Below are 14050 nucleotides of genomic sequence, written 5' to 3'. Positions count from 1 at the left end.
TTTTTGACGCCGTTGCCGGGGAATGGTTCTAAAAATTAACATTAAATTCTAATTTAATCGATCCTTTGTGTGGGATTTATCTCACACAAAGTTATTTAAGAAGCAATACAGTAAGTAGAATTAGTTTTAATAAAATTCCGTTTTTAGAGTAACTAGAAATTTTTTTTCTGTTTTTGCCTTGAACTCGCTGAGTGCACTCGTGCCGACTTGGCGAGTACATCGCTGTTTCAGTTTTAATATTTTATTTTATTTTTGTTCCTTTTACGCGTTTTTCTATTTTGTTTACAGTTGTTTCATGACCTGAGGATCTGATACACCTCTGGTCCCCCCTCTTGAAGACCCGAAATCCGCACTAAGGAAGAGCAAAGGCAAAGCCGTTGGAGAATCCGCTTCTTCAAAGAACTCGCCACTCAAAAACATCAAGTCCGTTTTCAGCAAGAAGAGGAGCAGCAAATCCGGAGCATCCAGTGCCTCTTTGACTATTGAAGACCCAATTCAAGAAGATATCGAATACGAGACCGAGGAAGAAGAAGAACCCACATTCGAGCACGACTCCGATTTTGAAGACGATTTAGTCATCACTATGGCTAACATCGATGAAGTCCCCATGGGGGAATGGAAGAAGAGGATCCGCGATGACACCGGCCCGGGACTTGTGCAGCCCGCAATTCCCGCAACCGTCACTTTCGAACTAAAAGGCCATATTCTCGCTCAACTCAAGGAGATTCCTTTTTTATGGGAAGGATCACGAAGACGCCTACAAGCACTTGGACGAAGTGAATGATGTGGCCGACTACTTCAATGTACCGAATGTCCCTCGCGAGACCCAGCTTCTTTGCATGCTCCCAGTCACGTTCAAAGGAGCTGCAAAGGATTGGCTAAAGTCACTTCCTCCCGGATCAGACACCACATGGGCCAAGATGAAAGAGGAGTTCATAGATCACTTTTGTCCACCCTCCAAAATAGCCAAGCTAAAGAAAGCAATTGCCAACTTCGAGCAACAGCCCGAAGAATCTCTATATGAAGTATGGGAAAGGTACAAGAGTTTGCTTAGAAATTGCCCACATCATGACCTTAATAGCCAAAAAGAGGTCTCCATTTTCTACGATGGATTCAATGTCACCACAAAGCAATTACTCGATTCTCAAGGTCCGCTCACGAAGAAGACGCCCCCGGTAATCAAGGAGCTAATTGAAGAATTCTCTAAGCACTCTAGAGAATACGACAATCCAAGAAACGAAGTAAGTCGGGGAGTAATGAACGCGGCAATCCATGCTATGAGGGTGGGATGTGAAAATTGTAGAGGGCCCCATCTAACAAAGGATTGTGATTTGGATGAGAATGGAAATAAGAAAGCTCAAGTCTTCTATTCAAGTGGCGATCGATACGACAAAAATTGGCGAAAACCTAAGAAGGAATGGCTCCAATACGAAGAGTATAAGAAGGCTAAGGAGGAAAAATACAAGAAGAAGGAGAGGGGACTATATCAAAGAGAAGAACCGGTAGAAAAGAAAGTTGATTTGGAAGAAATGTTCACTAGATTCATAGCCGCGTCCGAAAAGAGACACAATGATCACGAGGCTGCAATACATGAGACCAGAAACATGCTAAGGAATCAGCAGGCATCCATCCTCAATATTGAGAAACAGTTGGGACAGCTTGCACACCAAGTGAACGAAAGAAGACCGGGTCAACTTCCAAGTAATACCGAAACCAATCCAAGAATGGAGAATGTGAGTGCAGTGACCTCCAGCAAGGAAGAAATATTCACAGATACACTGAGAATATCCAAAAGGAAGACAGAAAGGGCAGAAGAGTCGGCTCCAGCAAAACCCGATCTGACTCGCTGAGTCCCTCTAGTGGACTCGACGAGTCCATGCGTGAATGATAAAACGGTCAGTCCTTTAAAGCCATATAATCCTCCTTTGCCATACCCAATTAAAGCCATGCCTGCGGAAAACGTTGAAGCATATAAAACCTTCATGAAGCATGTTAAAGCCCTACAAGTTAATGTGCCGTTTGTGGAAATGGTGCTCCAGACACCCAAATACTTCAACTTGCTAAAAAGTCTTTTTGCTGCTAGGAAAGATTTGGCTGAAGTCGCGGAGATACTATTGGGTGAGCTACCCGAAAAGAAAGGCGATCCGGGGAATATTATAATTCCGTGCCAGTTTGGTAATGAAGTTGTCACCCAAGCATTGACCGACTTGGGTGCAAGCATCAATCTGATGCCTTTCTCTTTCTTTAAAAGGTTGAATTTTCCGGAGCCAAGACCGGTAAATATGAAGATCCATTTGGCAGACAAGACAATAATTCATCCACAAGGCGTTTGTGAGGATCTCCTTATTAAAGTTGACAAGTTTATATTTCCGGTAGACTTTGTGGTGGTTGACATGGAAGAAGACCCCAAAATTCCAATCATTTTGGGGAGATCATTTTTAAACACCGCATGTGCCTTAATTCATGTATGTGAGTCTACACTAACATTAAGGGTAGGTGACGAATCCACAATGTTTAGAGCTGTACCGGAAGCCAAGTAAGAAGAGGAAATAAAGGAAGAAATCTCATTTATCCATTTGGAGGATGAGATACTACAGAAAGAGCTTGCACTTTTGCAAAAAGAAGATCCAAGCAAGTTTCTGCTACATTCTGGAGAGGATGGAGATGCTAACAAGGACTTGGAGGAGTTAGAAAAGCTACTGGAAGGAGCCGACTCAGAAAACACCCAAGAAATGATGGAATACGATCAGACTCGCCGAGTCACTTTACTGGACTCAACGAGTCCAGTCGAATTTGATAACAACTTGGGCGATTTAGATCTGTTTGTTGCTAGTCCTCTGTATAGTCTGGATTTGGATATTTTTCCTCATTCTTTAGGAGAACAAACAGAAAAAGAATACATGGATACGGAAGTTCAACACGCCTATATAGCATGTCTTAATGCAATTACACTTGAAGATGGGGTGAGCACAGAAAAAGAAGGGAAGGCAAAAGAAAGGAGTGTGAAAGATTATCAACCATCCATTACCAAACCTAGAGCACGCACCTTCACAAAATACGAAGTAATTCGGTTTGAAGGAAAAGAAGTGCAAAAGAAGGTGAAAACGAATGGGGTGAAGAAGAAAAAGAGGAGAATGGAAGCCGAAGCAGCTGAGAATGATGTTATGAAAAAGAAGAGAGAGGAAGCAAAACAGGCTTACAAAAAGAAGATTCACGCTTACAAAACGAAGTACAAACCACAAGAGACTAGGCGTGCATTCCCAATACTGGAAGATGACGAGACGTAGACGGGAAGGAGTCTAGCTAACGACTCCTTAAAAAGAAGCGCTTGGCGAGAGGCAACCCGTTGTTTAGAGTTTGCTTTCTTTTACCTTTTTGAGTTTTGTTTGAAATTTTTTTCGTTTTTTTTAGAATTTTAATCTTCCAAATCATCGGACATGTCTGCTTGAGAGTTCGTATGGACTAAGTGTGGGGTGAAATAAATTTTCTTTTCTTAATAAATGAGAAGAATTTTAAATTTTTTTTGAATTGTTTGCAAGAGACTCGCCGAGTCTGCCCATGACTCGACGAGTACATATAGATTTCAAAAAAAAAATGGCATCGCGACCAGACCCGCCGAGTCTGACCCCGACTCGACGAGTCGGTATTATTCACAGAAAAAATAATAAAAAAAATTACTTTTACAACTGGTAACTAGGGTTTTAACCCTAAAAGAATCAGTTTTTACACACACTCGCCGTGCGCCTCTCTCTCAATTCCCTCTCAAGCATTCATCTTCCTCTTCATTGTTCTTCAATTTTTTTCAAGTTCCATCACAAAAAGGTAGCAAATTTCTTCCTCTTTTCTGTTAAAAGCATGATTCTAAGGCTATCTATGATGGAAATTGCATAGAAAAAACCGATTTTGAAAATTATTAAATTTCTAGGGTTTCGATTTTTCATGAGTTATGATGTTTTGCATGTTTATTCTTGCCTAAATACCTTATATACATATGTCTAGACAAAACCCTGGAAGAAATTTTGAGATTTCCTAGTCCAATTTAGACCGACCCGCCGACTGACTCGTGCAGTTCTTGCGACTCGCCGAGTCGTACATGGACTCGACGAGTCGAGTCGGGGAACATGTGCATGATGTCTTTTAATTATAATCTATGTTTCTGGGTTTTGTATCTTTGTTTTGCAGAAAGAATGTTCAGCAAGGGGCAAAGTTCTGGGGGACACCAAGGGGACTTTCCTTGGTTGAATTTCCCACAAATTGAGTCCGCTTCAACAATGTGGAAGTGGAAGAAAAAGTTAGCCGACATAAGGAAGAAGGAAATATACGTGCCCAATAGGATAGATTGGGATTGGTTGCAAAATGTACGCTATGAAGAGGAGTTAGCTCCTTATCTTTTAAAGGAGTTTACCCACGAAGGAGAACGATGATTTGTGAGGGGTGGAGCCGGGTCTTTCGAATTCAAGAGCCGGTGTATTTGGAGCTAGGCCTAGAGTTCTTCTCCACAATATCTTTCACGGGGGGAGTGGATTGTTATCACCCAACAAGTTTCAGTTTCTGCCTTGGGGGTGAATTTCATCAATGTTTTGTGCTCGACCTTGCCTGTCGATTGGGAATTTATGACCAGCCCTTGGTCTCAACAGATATCTTTCGAGCCTTTTTGGAGCAATCCCGCAAGGTGTTTCCCGATGGAGTTACGAGCACGGGGTGGTGGAACACGATTGGCAACAAAGTTTATATTCCGAAATTGGCGCAAGAGGGGAACATTCGATCGCCTACACACCGCCTTATTCATCGTCTCATTTCATCCACTATTAACCAAAGGAAGGATGATGACAAGGTTTCTAACCTTGATGTCTTCTATTTATGGAGCATTATCACACCCGACATTTTTTTGCAATATTCCATGTTGTTTGGCTTCATATCTATCGGAGGATGCGGTCAAGGATCGCAAAACTTCTCGAATTAATGGTGGTATGTTTGTCACCCGGCTAGCCAACTCGTTTGGGTTGATGACCCGTGGTGCATGGAACTTTATGACGATGATTCCTATGTCTCCATTCAATCCAATTCTTTTCCGGCGGGCCAGGATTATTGAAGACTATGGTGGTGGTCATTATGCTATCCCGCATGATCATCCGGTAGTTGGTCCCGAAGCACCGGGAAGGAGGGTCCGATCGAGGAGGGAGTGGGATGTGGAGGAAGAGCCGCCGGTGATTCCGGTTGATAATGAAGAGGTACCAATCGATTGGTACAATGTGGAGATGAGGCGGCTACAAGATCAAATGGCGCGGTGCATCAATTTTAGCAATCAATCACATATCCGGCTTTTCGATCACTTCAACATACCGCATATCGATGGCGGTAACTTTTCATATATTCCATTGTGGGACGAGGTGATTAGTACAAGAAGGAGTGGTGCGGGAGGAAGTGGAGCAGCTCCGGATCATGATGAGGAGGAGGATTAATTTATTTGCGTTTCTATTAGACAATATTCAATTTCTATTTTTATGTTTTTGTTTTTTATTTGGTTTGTTTGAATGTGTTAAGAATTTTTACTGTTTTGTTTAATGTGTGTTTTCCTTGATTATTTTTCAAAATTGAATTAGGAATGCTTGCATAGGAGAGTTAAAGTTCTAGAGTCAAAAGGGTTATAAGAGTGATAGAGAGTCAAGAGAGGGAACCATTAGAGTCAAAGTATCGAGTCCGGTCCTTAGGGACATTAGCGAGTAAGTCCAGAACTGAGGAGAATGTTTTGAAGATTTATTGGAGGCTGGAACAAATGCAGAATGCCATTTTTTTCGTCCAACGGTCTACTCGACGAGTGCACTAAACTGACTCGACGAATCGCATAGTATTCTCACACATACGAAGATGTCCGCGCTTATACTCGACGAGTCACATATATGACTCGACGAGTCATTCATTTTTAAACAAAGGGGACTGCTGATCTGATGGTGATAAGAGTACCACTTGACCATTTATTCTTCCCATATTGATTCCTGAGGATCTTACACTGTTTTTCCGCGTATTTGGAGCGACCCACACGAGATTTTGACACCCAAGACATGGATGAGATGTTCCCATGTCTAAAGTCAATTGAAGTTGGAGCTAAAATGAAAGTGACCAACCTATCGACTGCTATCCCAGGGGAGTTTGTTCCAATTCCCTCTTTATTCTCTTTTTATGTTTTTATCATGCATAATATGCAATGAGGACATTGCATTAATTAAGTGTGGGGTAGGGGGTTGGTTACATATTAGAAAATTTAGAGTCTTAATTTAAATTAATTTTAAAAATTTTTTGCATACCAAAAATATTATTTAGGTCTTAATTTAGAAAATTTTGGTAAAAGCGAATTAGGATTCCATGTTAGAATTGTGTTGATAATTGCATGAAAACCCAAATGTTTAGTTGAGCCTATATACGTTCTAGTTCATTTGTGGCTTCCTTATTCCAGTGAAATCATCGGACAAAAACACGACCCCGCTCAGCCTGATAGATGCAATATGGTTAGCAGCCTAAACCTGAAATGTATCCAGGAAGATTGTTATCGTTAGGCAATAAAGGTTGAGATTGAGCACCCCTGCTTAAGCATGTAGGGATTTGAGTGAAAAAAAAGTGAGGTACATGAAAAAAAAAGAGAATTACAAGAAAAGTTGTAAGAATTTTGGAGCAATTAAAGTGAAGACCAAAAGATCAAAATTCCAAGAAATCCAAAAAGTTGAAGATACCAAAAATCAATAAAGGTGGTGAATTCAAAGAAATCAAAGATCAAATTATCAAAGGAAGTGAAGAATTCCAAAAGAGCTCCATAGTGGTATCGAAAAGTTGTAATTCTAGATTATGTATGCTTGGGTTGCTCAATTTAAAATACCTTGAGGGTAAGAGGTTTTCTGCGGATGGATTCGGAGGGTTGCATAAAATGAGCATAGTTCGGGGTGAGTGGGCGAATGTTTTTGAGGATTGTGAGTATTTGGAGTATGGGAGGTCCATAGGAAAAATTTTAGACAAAAATGCATGCGTTGCGGTCTTGGCATAATGGCTGAGTTAGATTGGAGTTGTCATATGTGATTCTAATGTTTTCAAATTTAGTTTTGCTTGGGGGCAAGCAAAAGTCAAGTGTGGGGTATTTTGATATGTGCATATTTAGTTCATATTAAGTATAGATTTTTATTCATTTATTAGCTAAATTATTGTATTTCATGGACAAAAGGTACTTAAAAGTGTTTGAATTATATTTTCAGTCCAAAAATGAAGATGGGAAGCAGGAGAAGCGGTTGAGAGATCAAGAATTGAACAAAGAAGAAAACCACCAAAAATAATACCTACTCGGCGAGTAGGGTCGACTACTCGGCGAGTCCGATCGAAGAATCGAGAAGATAATGACTCGGGATCCCAGAGACTTATCACAAGCCACCTGACTCGACGATTCGATTCGTATATATAGAGATAACTCTTCAGAACGATAGAGGAGAATTCTGGAACGACTCAGAAGAGTTTAGCTGCGATTGAGAAGGCAGAAAAACCCTAGAAGACGACGAGAGAAGCTAGAATTCAATCCCGAAGAAGAATTGAGGCAAAATTTCATCATTCCACTTATTCTTTTGTTTTATCATTTGGTTAAACAATTTGACTCTGTTTGTTTGCTGTTATTTACTTCAATTATGAGCTAAAACCTTTAGACTTCTGTTTAGGGATACAAAGTTGACAATATGGTTTGATTGATTGGTAGGATTAATTCTAAGTTGGTGAATTTTTGTTATTTTAGCTTGCTAAAGAACCTTGTGTGTGAATAATAATTAATTTTCTGTTAATAGAAAGATAATTGATTAGCATGAACATCTATTGATTATTAACCTCATATGCTATGTGATCATTATGCCATATGTCTAGGATTAATGAATATGAAACTAGAATTAATAATAAAATTGAGTAAATTCATGTGCAAGCTTGTGTGATGACCATCAACAAGAAGTTAATTAAAAGATTAAATTAGTTAACTATTGCAAGTCTAAATTAACCTGAATAATTAATCTAGTAAATCTAATTAAATTAGACAACTGGCCACTGTTTAAGTTAGTTTATTTGCTAAGGATTATTGTAGTGAATGCGAATCTAATCACTTGAATCGGTAACCAACGAAAGAATTAATCCATTGCACCATTACCTTGAAATCAACCATAGAATCAACTAAGTTGAACTAAATAGAAGTTCCCTTCCATTTATTGAATCTAGTTAGTATTTTGTTTTCTAGTTTTTAACTAAGTAATAGTTAGTAAGTTTCTAGTCTTGTAAAACTAGATAAAACCCCTACTTATTAATTAACTTAGATAAAATTAGTTTGTAATTTTAATTTTCCGTTCCATGTGATCGATACCCTGCTTATTTAACTATACCACAATTGATAGGTTCACTGCCTTTTGTGTGTTATTTGATAATTAAAAGTAGGTTTAAAACTAAGTGAGTTTGCACACATTATAACCCCCATTAACACTCATAAAGCTCAACGGAAAAGGGTCTATGGACCTCTTTGGGTCCAGATCTATAGCAGCAACACGAGAAGGGACCAATTACTCCATATAACCATCCTCTAAAGGGGCTAAAAAGCCCTAACTCTAAGAATTACACCATAAACTGAAGAAGGGTCGAATGAATACCTCAAAATGAAGTCTCTAAGCCCTGGAATCACTGGATTAGCACCCTCTTCATCCTCCTCTTGTCTTGGTCCTCTTCTATTTGCAAAAACGCTAACAAATGATCAAGAAATGACTCCTTTCCTATCAAAAATGCTCTAGCTCACTTAGGGTTTCTCTATGGGGTCTGTTAGCCGCAAATGACGGCCATAAGGCCCTTTAAATAGGCCCCAAACCCGAGGAATTAGGGTTTCATTAAACAGCGTGGACTCGCCGAGTCCAACCATCCACCCGGATAATGATTCGCGTCTCTACTTGGCGAGTCTACGCATCAACTCGCCGAGTTCTTCCACAAAACTTGAAATTCAACGAATAAATTGAATACCTGAAATTTCAGATGTTACATTGTGTCTCGAATGGTTTGACACAACCACAGTTGAACCCCTTATTTTAGAACCAAGCATGCAAACCCCTACAATAGAACCTAACATGGAATCCTCTAGTCATATTGATGTTGCACATGTTTCACCCCAAGAATGGAATCCCATATTGAAGTTGAATTTGTGAAAGAACCAAACATGGAACCTCCTATTATGGAACCCTTTAGTGAAGCCCTAGGTGGATCAACTGATGGTTAGGGTAGTGGAGATTCAAGTGATGATGATGATAGTGATTTCATTATGGATGAGGATAACTTGTTGGATGATCCTGAAGTGGACATGCATGATATCTACCTCAACATTGATGATAATTTGGAGTGGTTTGGTGATGCCCTTATTACAATAGATAATGTAGTAATGTTTTATGAGGAGATGGAGGTGATCAACATTGATGTTCTGCAATCTAAGTCATCATCTGATGAAGGGAAACTGAGTAAAAGAAGAAATAAAATTCGGGTTGCTGAAAGGGTACATATAAATGATGGAACTCAAGTGAGTGACCCTTTCAACATACTTCAAACATTCTCAAGTTCTCAGGAAGCAAAACACAGAATTTACTTGCATGCAATAGAGACAAGAAGAGAATTGGATATTATCAAGAATGATAAAAACGGGGTTAGGGTAGTATGTAAAGGAACAATACCAGATATGGGGATACTTGAGACTTCTTGGATAGGTGGACCAAGTAAAACTAGTTGGAAAGGTGGGCCAAGTCAAAGGAATATAAATGGTGGACCCAGTCAAACGGGTGAAAAAGGAGGACCAAGTAAAAAGAAAAGTGCAGTGAGAGTAGATGAAAGCAATAAGTGCCCTTGGAAACTTTTAGTAAGTAAATGGAAAAAGGATGATGATTGAATTTTGAAAACGTCTGAAAAGGAGCATAAATGTCTCCAAACAAGAAAAATCAAAGCCTGTAATTACAAGTATCTTTCCAAATAAATTCTTGAGCAGTTGGAGTCTAACCCATAAATACCAATCAGGGCTTTAAAGAAGCATCTAGAGAGGAAATACCAAATTTAGATGTCGGACATGAAAGTGTTTAGGGAAAAAGAAAAAGCCCTAGAAACCATTAGGGTTGATTTTGGGGGTCAATATTCTATATTGAGGGACTATCTACTGGTGGTTCAAAGTCAACACCCAAACACAACAGTCAAGCTTCAAATGGATAATTCTTCCAACCCTACATCAGATACTATGATTTTTAGATGTATATATATATATATATATATATATATATATATATATCTTGGGCCACTGAAACAAGGATTTGCAGTAGGGACAAGGGACTTTCTTGGACTGGATGGTGCATTCATGAAGGGTCCTTACCCTGGTATGATTCTAAATACAATGGTAAGTAATTTTATACATGGATTAACTACTTAATCTTACAGATGACTTATAGATCATAACCTAATTTGTTCTTACTATTATAGGGATTAGATGGAAACAACTCCACTTACCCAATGACATATGGTGTTGTAGAGCCTGATAACTACAAATCATGGACATGGTTTCTAAAAAATCTTGGTGATAATTTGGATTTGACTACCAATTCAAACTTCACATTTATAAATAATAGGTAGAAGGTAATAGTATACACAGTTTAACAACTTAACCTTTATATTATTTGTATTAATTAAATAAAATTGATTGTGTTTATGTTGTAAGGTGTCACACCCCCGAACCAGACGGCGGAAACGTCCGAGGGCTGTTATGACTCAATTGAATACCATCACAGTGAATATACATGAAACATAACATCATTCATCACCATGCATTGAAATTGTACAAATGGTAGTGTTTACATTTAGTACATTGTTTCATAGCATTACATTCCCAAAAAGTTGATTGTTCGATACTAGTTAAACAAACAACAAGACATCACTGAGTACATTTTTCCCTTCGATTTACCTGTTACCTGAGAATACAAGTATTTTGAAAAACGTCAACATATGAAATGTTGGTGAGTTCATAAGTAATGTTTGAAATATAATGTTTTGTATTGTTTTGAAAACCACCAGAAAATCCGATATTTTCTGAAAAGAGTATCGTGTAAAAAGTGTGAAGATCCGTAAGTATGCTTGTTTGTTTCTATAAATGTAAAAAAAAATTGTTAGACTTGGTATGCATCTTGTAGGTGTATGAATTAAAAAACCCTAGGAAAACCTGATGTTTTCCTAATATTTTGAATTACGCGTTTTATATTTTGTTATACCGTTGTGACGTGTGTATTCGATAATTCCAGGTGACATTGGATTAATTATGGATTGTGAATTGTTATAAACATGCATTAATGAAAACGACTAGTTTACAACTATACAAACGATCCCTTAGGCGTCGTCCGTACTATTCACTTAATCCAACCACCGTAACTTCTCATAGCCCCACAACCGAGGAGAAAAGAGGGTGCGAAGCCCCCGCTATTTCCATAAGTCGTTCAAGGTTATCGTGAATGCAAAAGGCCCTTGGCCGGACTCGCATTTGTGAATTCTCGACTTTGCTAGCAGTACCAAAAGACCCTTGGGGCCCAACAGCACAAAAGGCATTGAAAGTCCTTTTACATGGAATTAGGTCATATAAGACCCAACAACATGTAAGCGAGTTTCCTTCGGGCCTAAAGATCATGTCATTGGGCTAGCTAGGCCCAACAAGCACGATTTGAAACTTTCGGGCCCAAAGATGGTGTATCGACGTCTGGTGAATTCCCGTGTGTCTATTGACTTCCCGTAATTTCAGCGTGTGTATTGTAGTATCGTCGTGTATAGATTTTTGATTCATTATTGATTCGAGACTGAATCAATTCGTTTGGTAACGATTTTTTTGGTGTTGAAGGTGTATTATGTTTCGTCAGTAGTCGTGGTACTAGTATTTCATCATGACGGATTTATTGTTTAAAACATTAGAATTTTACTTTTTGCAGCCCCTTTCTTTTGGATAAATTTACACTTTTGACCCTTAGTATAAAAGAATTTCCATTTTAGTCCATAAACCATTTTTTTTGACACTTTAGTATCAAAACTTGTTGAAAAGGTATTTTTCAGCTCAAATTTATTTGAAAAACAGTTTTAGTCATTCAGAATGAAGTTTTCTCAGCTGAAACCTCTATTTTCGCAATTTTTACACTTTTGGCCCAAAATAGAAAAATTTTGCATCTTTGGTCCCTTTTAAATATGAAAAGTATTTTTAACCCTTGAAATGGACTTGGAGCACTAGTAGTCCCCTGTTATATAGGAGAGTATAGTTTCAGCCCCTCTAATTTGAAAATCTCGCAATTTGGGCTTTATTGGGCCGAAAAATTCATTTTTGGCCCATTATGCTTAAAAATTCACATTTTAATCCTTCAAAAGAGTAAATTTCCAGAAAATACATTTTTGAAACTGTTTTGACTCATCTCAACCATCAGAATTTGCATTTTGTCATTTTGGGCCCCTTTGAATTTATATTTTCAACATTTTGAGCCCAAAAATGGGTTTTTATCCCAAAACTGTTCATATTAACCAACTTGGTTATTTTTCTAGAAATGATTTGTGTGTAATAATATGATTTATACTTGTTTCATACAACCTAATGTAAATCTCGGTTTTAAGGACTTTTTGACTAGATCCAACACCACAATCACATAAGAACATATATATAAACATAGAAATCACACAAGGCATACATATACTCATAGATCTACACATTTGCTTGTATTCCCCCCCCCCCACAAAACTTATAAAAACCGAAAAATAGGGGGTATGAAGCTGACCTTGAGTTGGATTTCGGTTTTGGAGGAGTTTGGAAGAAGTTTGATGTTGTTTTCGGCTCTAGAAACTTCTTGAGGAGGTTTTCGAACTTAGATGGTTCTAGGGAGTTAGACCATAAATTTACAAGAGTTAAGATGAGATGTTTGATATAACAAGGAACCTAGATCATAGATTTATGTATAAACTTACCTTAGATGATGATTCTTGTGGAAAATCTCTTTGAAAAGCTCTTAAGTCTCGAAAATTAGATGAAGAAAGGTGAGGGTGTTCCTTGAGAGAGTTTGCTACACAAAAAGTGGATGAAGTGTGTGTGTTTGGGAGCTCTCGGCCGAGAATCAAGAAGAAGAAGAGAGAGAGAGTCGAGATGACTAACCTAGATGCATGTTGGTCCATGCATGGAGGTATGGGATGTATTAATGAGGTGGCAATCTCACAAGTCAAATCTTCATCCCTTGAGTTTGGGCTTGGGCCGAGATTTAGAGAGGAAAAAAAAAAGATTTTTGGGCTTTATTGCCCCTATGCCCATATTAGAGTTAGGTTGAGTGATTGTTGGCCCTATAAAATTTATAAGTGTGATTTTTATACTTTGTTAGGCTAGTTTAGGTCAATTATGGTCCATAATGGTTCATAATATTTAATTTATTTCATTTTAGGCCCAATATAGCCCAAAATGTTGAAATAAATGAAAGTGGGTCCAATTAGAGCCCATTTAAGGATTCTAAGCCCAAGATAGTCAAATTGGAAGTTTATTGGTCCATTGGGCCCAATAAGGAAGTCCTAGTCCAAAATGGACCTAAACAAGAACTTCTAGGGTTTCCCATTTGCTTGTTGACTATTTGTAATGCTTGTATGGTGTATTTGATTGCAAATTTTGATGTCATAAAGTAAGCATTATACATGCTCTTAAGTTTTTGATTCAAAATTTTACTTATGTGTTGTAGTTACAAGGCACGAAATTTCTAGTTGTGACATCCCCCCATGCACTCGGCGATACATCCAACTTGAGTTTATACTACTAAAATATAAGCATATATGATAACTTATCCTACACTTTGTACATTAGAATTGACACAAACAGAAACCAACTAATAGCTAGATACAACTTCATTTTCAGATTTTGTTGTTCATCCTAATGTTCATACAAGCACATTTCTGATCCTCCACCACCTAACTAATAAACTTGCAACCACGAGCCTACAAAATAAGTGTAGTAATATTTAATAATGCTAAAATT

The 14050-nt window shown here is 38.2% G+C and overlaps 1 non-coding gene across 1 annotated transcript; it reads right to left on the bottom strand.

The window, feature by feature from the left end:
• Nucleotides 1–968: 968 nt before the first annotated feature.
• Nucleotides 969–1075, bottom strand: LOC145103562 (small nucleolar RNA R71). Its single transcript, XR_013706646.1, has one exon. It is a non-coding gene; the product is annotated as a small nucleolar RNA R71 (small nucleolar RNA).
• Between the last annotated feature and the right edge of the window lie 12975 nt (nt 1076–14050).

The sequence above is a fragment of the Lactuca serriola genome, chromosome 4, assembly GCF_051521515.1.
Source record: "Lactuca serriola cultivar US96UC23 chromosome 4, Lser_US96UC23_V15, whole genome shotgun sequence".
NCBI classification, from domain to species: Eukaryota; Viridiplantae; Streptophyta; class Magnoliopsida; order Asterales; family Asteraceae; genus Lactuca; species Lactuca serriola.
Note: the sequence above shows the minus strand (reverse complement) of the source record. Positions and strands in the feature narration are given on the sequence as shown.